General features: G+C 49.3%; 1 long non-coding RNA gene across 2 annotated transcripts; it reads right to left on the bottom strand.

Moving 5' to 3' along the window:
• Window positions 1-4,146: 4,146 nt before the first annotated feature.
• Window positions 4,147-7,526, bottom strand: LOC140193667 (uncharacterized). 2 transcript variants are annotated; one of them, XR_011884912.1, is made up of 3 exons: window positions 7,319-7,526; window positions 5,336-5,510; window positions 4,147-4,422 (listed from the first exon to the last, which is right to left on the bottom strand). It is a non-coding gene; the product is annotated as an uncharacterized lncRNA (long non-coding RNA). The 2 variants fall into 2 exon arrangements; XR_011884913.1 differs by lacking the exon at window positions 5,336-5,510.
• Window positions 7,527-8,613: the final 1,087 nt, after the last annotated feature.

Raw genomic sequence — 8,613 nt, 5'->3', positions numbered from 1 at the left:
TTCCGTCCAGGTTCCAGGAAGCCAACGTTTAGCGGAATGGAATGTGCTGTGAGTTGTTGTTTAACCAGGGAGAGGGCCAGGGAGGCAAAGGGGTAGCAATGAGTGTGGAGAGGGAGTGAGTCCGAGTGAGGGTCACAGGCATGATTGAGAATGTGGAGGGGGTGAGGGGGGAAGGAGGTGGAGGGAGGGAGGTGATAGAGGGAGTTGTGAGAAGGAGAGAGACTTACACAGTCAGGGGGAGGGAGAAATGGGGAGAGAATGTGCTCCAGGAAATTTTCACCGACCCTCTCCTGTGGGATGGGGGCATTACATTTCAGAACAATACTGGTGAATAATCAAGTGGCCACGACACAGCGAGCAGCCGTCAGCGTCGGCAGCCCGAGGGACGACAGGCAGCAGAGGAAAGCCAGGGCTAGAAAGAGTAGAGAGAAAATAAAATTTACAAGGGTGTTGCCGGGACTAGGACCTCCCAGCACCCAGGACATGCCCTTTTCTCACTGTTACCATCGGGTAGGAGGTACAGAAGCCTGAAGGCTCACACTCAGCGATTCAGGAACAGCTTCTTCCCCTCTGCCATCCGATTCCTAAATGGACACTGAACTCATGAGCACCACCTCACTTTTTTTTTAATATACAGTATTTCTGTTTTTGTACATTTGTTTTAAATCTATTCAATATAGGTAATTGATTTACTTGTTTATTTATTATTATTTTTTAAATTTTATTTATTATTTTTTTCTTTCTGCCAGATTACTGCAGTTGTACAAGGCCTTGGTGAGACCACATCTGGAGTATTGTGTGCAGTTTTGGTCCCCTAATCTGAGGAAAGACATCCTTGCCATAGAGGGAGTACAAAGAAGGTTCACCAGATTGATTATTGGGATGGCAGGACTTTCATGTGATGAAAGACTGGATGAACTGGGCTTGTACTCGTTGGAATTTAGAAGATTGAGGGGGGATCTGATTGAAACGTATAAAATCCTAAAGGGATTGGACAGGCTAGATGCAGGAAGATTGTTCCCGATGTTGGGGAAGTCCAGAACGAGGGGTCACAGTTTGAGGATAAAGGGGAAGCCTTTTAGGACCGAGATTAGGAAAAACTTCTTCACACAGAGAGTGGTGAATCTGTGGAATTCTCTGCCACAGGAAACAGTTGAGGCCAGTTCATTGGCTATATTTAAGAGGGAGTTAGATATGGCCCTTGTGGCTATGGGGATCAGGGGGTATGGAGGGAAGGCTGGGGCGGGGTTCTGAGTTGGATGATCAGCCACGATCATAATGAATGGCGGTGCAGGCTCAAAGGGCCGAATGGCCTACTCCTGCACCTATTTTCTATGTTTCTATGTTTCTATTACGTATCGCATTGAACCGCTGCCGCTAAGTTAACAAATTTCACGACACATGCCAGTGATAATAAACCTGATTCTGATTCTGATTTGAGTTATCGGGAAAGGTTGAATAATTTAGGACTGTATTCCCTGGAGTGCAGGAGAATGAGGGGAGATTTGATAGAGGTATACAAAATTATGAGGGGTATAGACAGGGTAAATGCAAGCAGGCTTTTTTCCATTGAGGTTCAAGTTGGATGAATTTCTTCCCCATTTAGAAAACAGTCTACACCCTTATTCCTTCTACCAAATTGCATGACCATACACTTCCCTGCACTATATTTCTCCCCCAATTCTTTGCCCATCTCCTAATCTGTCTTTCTGCAGACTCTCTGCTTCCTCAAAACTACCTGCTCCTCCTTCTATCTTCATCTCATCTGCAAATGTGGCCACAAAGCCATCAATTCCGGCATCCAAGTCATTGACATATAACGTAAAAAGGATCGGTCCCAACACAGACCCCTGTGGAACACCACTAGTCACTGGCAGCCAGACAGAAAAGGCTCCCTTTATTCCCACTCTTTGCCTCCTGCCCATCAGCCACTTGTTTACCCATGCTAGAAACTTTTCTGTAATACCATGGGCTCGTAGCTTGTTAAGCAGCCTCATGTGTGGCACGTTGTCAAAGGCCTTCTGAAAATCCAAGTACACAACATCAACTGATTCTCCTTTGTCTCTCCTGCTTGTTCTTTCTTCAAAGGATCCCAGCAGATTTGTCAGGCAAGATTTTTCCTTAAGGAAACCATGCTTACCTGGGTCTATTTTATCATGTGCCTCCAAGTACCCAAAACCACATTCTTAGCAATCGACTCCCAACATCTTCCCAACCACTGAGGTTATTCTAGCTGACCTATAATTTCCTTTCTTCTGCCTCTCTCCCTTCTTAAGGAGCGGAGTGACATTTCAAATTTCCCGGTCTTCCAGGACCATTCCAGAATCTAGTGATTCTTGAAAGATCATTACTAATGCCTCCACAATCTCTTCAGCCCCCTGTTTCAGAACCCTGAGGTGTACACCATCTGGTCCAGGTGACTTATCTACCCTCAGACCTTTCAGTTTCCCAAGAACCTTCTCCCTAGTAACAGCAACTGCACTCACCCCTGCCCCGGCACTCTCGAATCTCGAGCACACTGCTAGTATCTTCCACAGCGAAGACAGACACAAAATATTTATTACATTCATCCACCATTTCTTTGTCCCCCCCCCCCCCATTACTACCTCTCCTGCCAAAGGATCTCGGCCCGAAATGTCGACTGTTTACTCTTTTCCACAGATGCTGCCTGGCCTGCTGAGTTCCTCCAGCATTTTGTGTGTGTCGCTGCCTCTCCAGCATCGTTTTCTGGTGATTTTGTGCAAGGCCACAAATGTCATGACCTGCACACAGGTTCTACTTCATCAGTTAACGGAGAGGAACGCGGTGCGGTCTTCTGCTGCTGCAGCCCGTCCACTACAAGGTCCGACGTGTTGTGCGTTCAGAGATGCTCTTCTGCCCACTGCCGTTGTAACGTGTGGTTAATCTGAGTTACTGTCGCCTTCCTGTCAGCTTGAACCAGTCTGGCCATTCTCCTCTGAATCAGAATCAGGTTTAATGTCACCGGCATGTGTCGTGAAATTTGTTAACTTAGCAGCAGCAGTTCAATGCAATACATAATGTAGAAGAAATGAATAAATAAATCAATTACAGTATATGTATATTGAACAGATTAAAAATCATGCAAAAATGGAAATAATATATATTAAGAAAGTGAGGTAGCGTTCACGGGTTCAGTGTCCATTTAGGAATCAGATGGCAGAGGGGAAGAAGCTGTTCCTGAATCGCTGAGTGTGTGTCTTTAGGCTCCTGTACCTCCTCCCTGATGGTAGCAATGAGAAGAGGGCACGTCCCGGGTGATGGGGGTCTTTAATGAAATATAGCCACTGCCATGCCCTCTTTGTAGATGCATTGATATTTTGGGTCCAGATTAGACACCCAGGAACTTGAAATTGGAAGTAGCAAGTCCCTCTGTAAGGATTTGTGTGTGTTCCCTCCTCTTACCCTTTCTGAGACACCACTCCCTGAAGACGTTCTGGGTATTTGTAGGCTAGTTGCTGCCACGTGATTGGCTGATTAGATATTTGCATTAACAAGCTGGTGTATCTAATAAAGTGGCCACTCAGTGAATGTTCGGGATAATAAACAAGAATTGATTTTATGTTCGTTCTGAGGGAGGTTTTGAATTTATTGAGAAGTTGGTCTCTCGAACTTTCATCCGCCATTCGCCCTCCTCACCAGGACTGCAGGATTGTGCCTCTGGGTTGAAGGTCGCTGCTTTGTTTGTGCCAATTGTTCAGGAATAATTCACTCTGGCTCATTGAGCAGAGGCGAGACGGAATGCACCCACCGCATATCAGTCGCTGACGGACAAAATCGGCTTCATTCCGTGGGAGTTTGTGGCATCTTGTCAGGGCAGCCCCTCGAATGTGGCACACCCCCGTCATCGCCCCAACCATCAGCGGTCCGAGCTGGGGAGAGGGGCCTTGCTTAGTCCTCATCCTCACATAACCCTCCCGTCACCTAGCCCATCCCTTGCATAACACTCCCCCTCGCATTAACCCCACCCTCTGCTGTAGGGAAAGCACAGAGAGGGTTAACGACTAGCAACTAGGGATGTGGATTGTGCTAACGTGGTAACGGGGAACCGCAGACAAAGAGATATGGAATGTAGCCGTGACAACATCAAAGTTTCAGAAACTTCACTGATCATGTTACAGTGTGCAGTCATTATTATAGAAAATTATATTTACTGTTCGACCTGCGGGGAATCATTTGACCCTGTAATCAGGACCCAGTCTGTTATTGAATGAAGTTTTCCTGTCGCCACCAATCTCTTATCAAACTGTAGTTGTTCTGGTAATGTCGTCAACTGAGAATACAGAATCTATAACAAATCCATCCTCGGGTAGATCAGCTTTGTCTGGCCTCCTGGTACGAACCAGTTTTTAATAAATCGCCCGATATTTCCAACTCCAACTCCCTGTGACCTTTCTGTTGTCTCTGAAATGAAACAAATTTCAAATCAAAGTCCGGGACTTCAACCAGGCTTGTTTAAAGAAATCCCTTCCCAATCACCATCAGCATATAACCTGTGGAGGTCCCGACACACTAGACCACTGTTATACTAAGAGAAGGAACGCCTACCGTCCGAGCCCAGACCGCATTGCGGTAAATCTGATCACTGGGCTGAACTTCTCCTACCTGCTAAAGGGCAAAGTTCCAGAGATGAGGACAACAAAGGGGTGGTTGTTCGAGGTGGAGGAGAGGCCCTGGGATTGCTGAGAGTCAGTGGACAAAGACTCATCTGGGGATCTGAATAAATATATCCTGCTTGTCATGGACTTTATTAAAATGGTTGCAGGTGAGTCTGTCCACACAAAATCATTCAGTCTTCCCCCAAGCAGAAGCCTTGGATAAACCATAAGGTCGGCACTCTGCTGAGGGCCGGATCAGAGACGTTCAGGCCTGGTGACCAAGAAAGTCACAGGAGATCAGGGTACGATCTCCAAAAACCCCATCTCACCGGCGAAGCGGCAATTCTGGACCAGACTTGAAACAACGAAGGACGCCCAACAGTTGCGGCAGGGCTTGAATGCCATCAGCTCTTATTAAAGTTCAATTCAGCAACACAGAGCCTCCCCTCCAGATGAGTTCAATACCTTCTCTGCCTGCTTTGACTGTCAAAACCTGGAGGAACCGTCTCAGACTCCCACAGACCCCAGCGATCGCACAATTTCCAGGGCCGACGTGCGAGCAGCCCTCAGGATGGTGCGCCCACTGAGAGCATCCGGTCCAGACGGGGTACCTGGCCGTCACTAAGGACCTGTGCTGACCAACTGGCTGGGGTGCTCACCGAGATGTTTAACCTCCCGCCCCGGCCGTCCGAGTGCCCCAGAAGAACGCGGTGACCTGCCTCAACGACTATTATCCAGTAGCACTTCCATCCGCTGTGATGAAGAGTTTTGAGGGGTTGGTGTTGAAACATATCAACTCCTGCCTGAGAAGCGACCTGGATCTGCTCCAGTTTCCGTCACAACAGGTCCTCAGCAGATACCATCCCGTTGGCCCTTCACTCAACCCTGGAACATCTGGACAGCAAAGGTGCATACATCAGGACGCTCTTTATTGACTACAGCTCAACATTCAATACCAGCATCCCCTCAAAACTAATCAATAAGCTCCAAGACCTTGGCCTCAACACCCCTTTGTGCAACTGGACCCTCGATTCCCTCACTTGCAGACACCACTCAGTTCAGACTGGCAACATCTCCTCCACGATCTCCATCAGCACGGGTGTGAACTTCACCCCCCCCCCCCCCAGCTCTCCTCGCTTTACACCCATGTCTGTGCGGATAAGCACAGATCCAATGCCATGTTCAGGTTTGCTGACGACACCGCTGTCCTTGGCCAAATCAAAGGAGGTGATGAATCAGCACACAGGAGGGAGATTGACAAGCTGGCTGAGCGGTTCCACAACAGCGACCTCTCACTCAACGTCAGCAAGACCGGGGAGATGATTGTCGACTTCAGGAGAGGGAAACCAAAGGTCCATGAGCCAGTCCTTATCAGAGGATCAGAAACTTTAAACTCCTCAATGTTATCATTTCAGAGGACCTGTTCTGGACACGGTACATGAAAGTAATTACCAAGAAAGCACAGCAGCCTCTAATTCCTCAGGAGTTTGTGAAGATTTGGCATGACATCTAAAACTTTGTCAAACTCCTATAAATGTGCAGTGGAGAGTGTATTGACTGGCTGCATCACAGCCTGGGATGGAAACACTAATGAATGGAAAATTCTACAAAACGCAGTGGATACAGCCCAGTCCATCACGGGTAACTCTGCCATAGTTGGATGCATCAGCAGGGGAGATGAGGCTGAGTACAGGGCTACGGTAGGAAACTTTGTCACATGGTGTGAGCAGAATTATCTGCAGCTTAATGTGAAAAAGACTAAGGAGCTGGTGGTGGACCTGAGGAGAGCTAAGGTACCGGTGACCCCTGTTTCCATCCAGGGGGTCAGTGTGGACATGGTGGAGGATTACAAATACCTGGGGATACGAATTGACAATAAACTGGACTGGTCAAAGAACACTGAAGCTGTCTACAAGAAGGGTCAGAGCCGTCTCTATTTCCTGAGGAGACTGAGGTCCTTTAACATCTGCCAGACGATGCTGAGGATGTTCTACGAGTCTGTGGTGGCCAGTGCTATCATGTTTGCTGTTGTGTGCTGGGGCAGCAGGGTGAGGGTAGCAGACACCAACAGAATCAACAAAGTCATTCGTAAGGCCAGTGATGTTGTGGGGATGGAACTGGACTCTCTGACGGTGGTGTCTGAAAAGAGGATGCTGTCTAAGTTGCATGCCATCTTGGTCAATGTCTCCCATCCACTACATAATGTACTGGTTGGGCACAGGAGTACATTCAGCCAGAGACTCATTCCACCGAGATGCAACACAGAGCGTCATAGGAAGTCATTCCTGCCTGTGGCCATCAAACTTTACAACTCCTCCCTTGGAGGATCAGACACCCTGAGCCAATAGGCTGGTCCTGGACTTATTTCCTGGTATAATTTACATATTACTATTTAACTATTTATGGTTTTATTACTATTTATTATCTATGGTGCAACTGTAACGAAAACCAATTTTTCGTTAAAGTATGACTACTACTACTAAAGCCCTCCCAACTATTGAGCACATCTACGTGAACACTGTCGCGGGAAAGCAGCATCCATCATCGGGACCCCCACCACCCAGGACCTGCTCCCTTCTCGCTGCTGACAGCAAGGAGCAGGTACAGGAGCCTCAGGACCCACACCTTCAGGTTCAGGAGCAGTTGACACCCCTCAACCGTCAGGCTCCCGGACCGGAGGGACGCAGCACGCACAATCTCACCGGGCTCGACGCTCTCTTTACTTCGGCCTCTCTCTGCGTTCAGCGGGAGGGAGGCGGCTCTGCTGCCGACGGGCTGAAACGTCAGTGCGGCCAAGGAGCAGATTAGCGGGGTCACTAAGTATCCGGGGCAGGCGAATTGGTCGGCCGGTCACCATGGGGACCGGGCTCAGGCTGAATCCGCAGACAATGCCACCACTGTGTGGACAGGTCCCCGGGGGCCGTGAGACATTAGCAATACTTAAAAGGCACTCGCACCGTACATGGATAGAAAAGCATTAAAGGGATACGCTCCATACCGCCGGACAAGATCGGCTTCAGTCTGAGCGCGTTTGTGGCAACTTCCCAGCACAGTTGGTTAAGGCTTTTGTGGCCTGGGGAGATAGAGGGGACAAGCTCCCACTACCTATTAAATGGTGTGTGTCTCAAATCGCCTTCGACAACCAAGTCCAGCTCCTGGCTTTCACTGGCTTAGTTACTAAACCCCTGGTGGAACCCAGGTTCTACTGACAGGAGAAGGGGCAAAGGGGCGCCTTAAATCCAGTCTCTTCGGGCAGACAGGGCTCGCCAGCCGCGGTTGGCAGCTCATCTCAGAGAAGGAAGACTCTGATCTCAAACCCCCGCTGCCTTGGGACGGTACTCCGCCCGTGGGGAAAGGCTTCGGGAGTGAACCCCGGAGCTGGAGTCCCTGAGGGAGTCCCACAATGGCTGCCAACTCCTGCGATGCCGCTGGTGCCAAACTGTGCCGGTCTCTGCCGGTCCTTTGGGTTCATCAGATGCGTGGAGAGGGCGACCCCGCTGTGTGGGCAACAGCTGGCCCTCCGCATCGTACTGCCCTGGCCTGTGTATGACACCCGTGGTCAACCTCAACCAACGGAGGGCCTCTATCTGGCAGGGCAGCCCCTCGACTGGGGTCCTGGGAGTGGTGGGGCGCCCCATCAGTACCTTCCAGCCGTCGGGCTCCTTGTCCGGGGTGGAAAACTTCACTCGCCCGGAACTGATTTCACGGCCGTGGACTCGCTCTGTTCTCAGTGTTATTTATTTCATTCTTTGAACTATTTGCCCTCTTTGGCACGTCGGATGTTTGTTGGTCCTTGTGAATGTGTCTTTTTCATGATAGTCTGTTCTGTTTTCCTCTGGGTGCCCAGAAGAAAATCAATTTCCAGTTTGTAATATGACAAACACACTTTGAGGCACTTTGAGGTAGTGGAGCGGTTAGCGCAACGCTCCACAGTGCAGGCGACCAGGTTCAATTCCTGCTCCTGCCTGGAAGGGTTTTCTACTCTCTCCCCGTGAGT

This window comes from Mobula birostris, unplaced genomic scaffold (assembly GCF_030028105.1).
Source record: "Mobula birostris isolate sMobBir1 unplaced genomic scaffold, sMobBir1.hap1 scaffold_689, whole genome shotgun sequence".
Classification (NCBI taxonomy): Eukaryota; Metazoa; Chordata; class Chondrichthyes; order Myliobatiformes; family Myliobatidae; genus Mobula; species Mobula birostris.
Note: the sequence above shows the minus strand (reverse complement) of the source record. Positions and strands in the feature narration are given on the sequence as shown.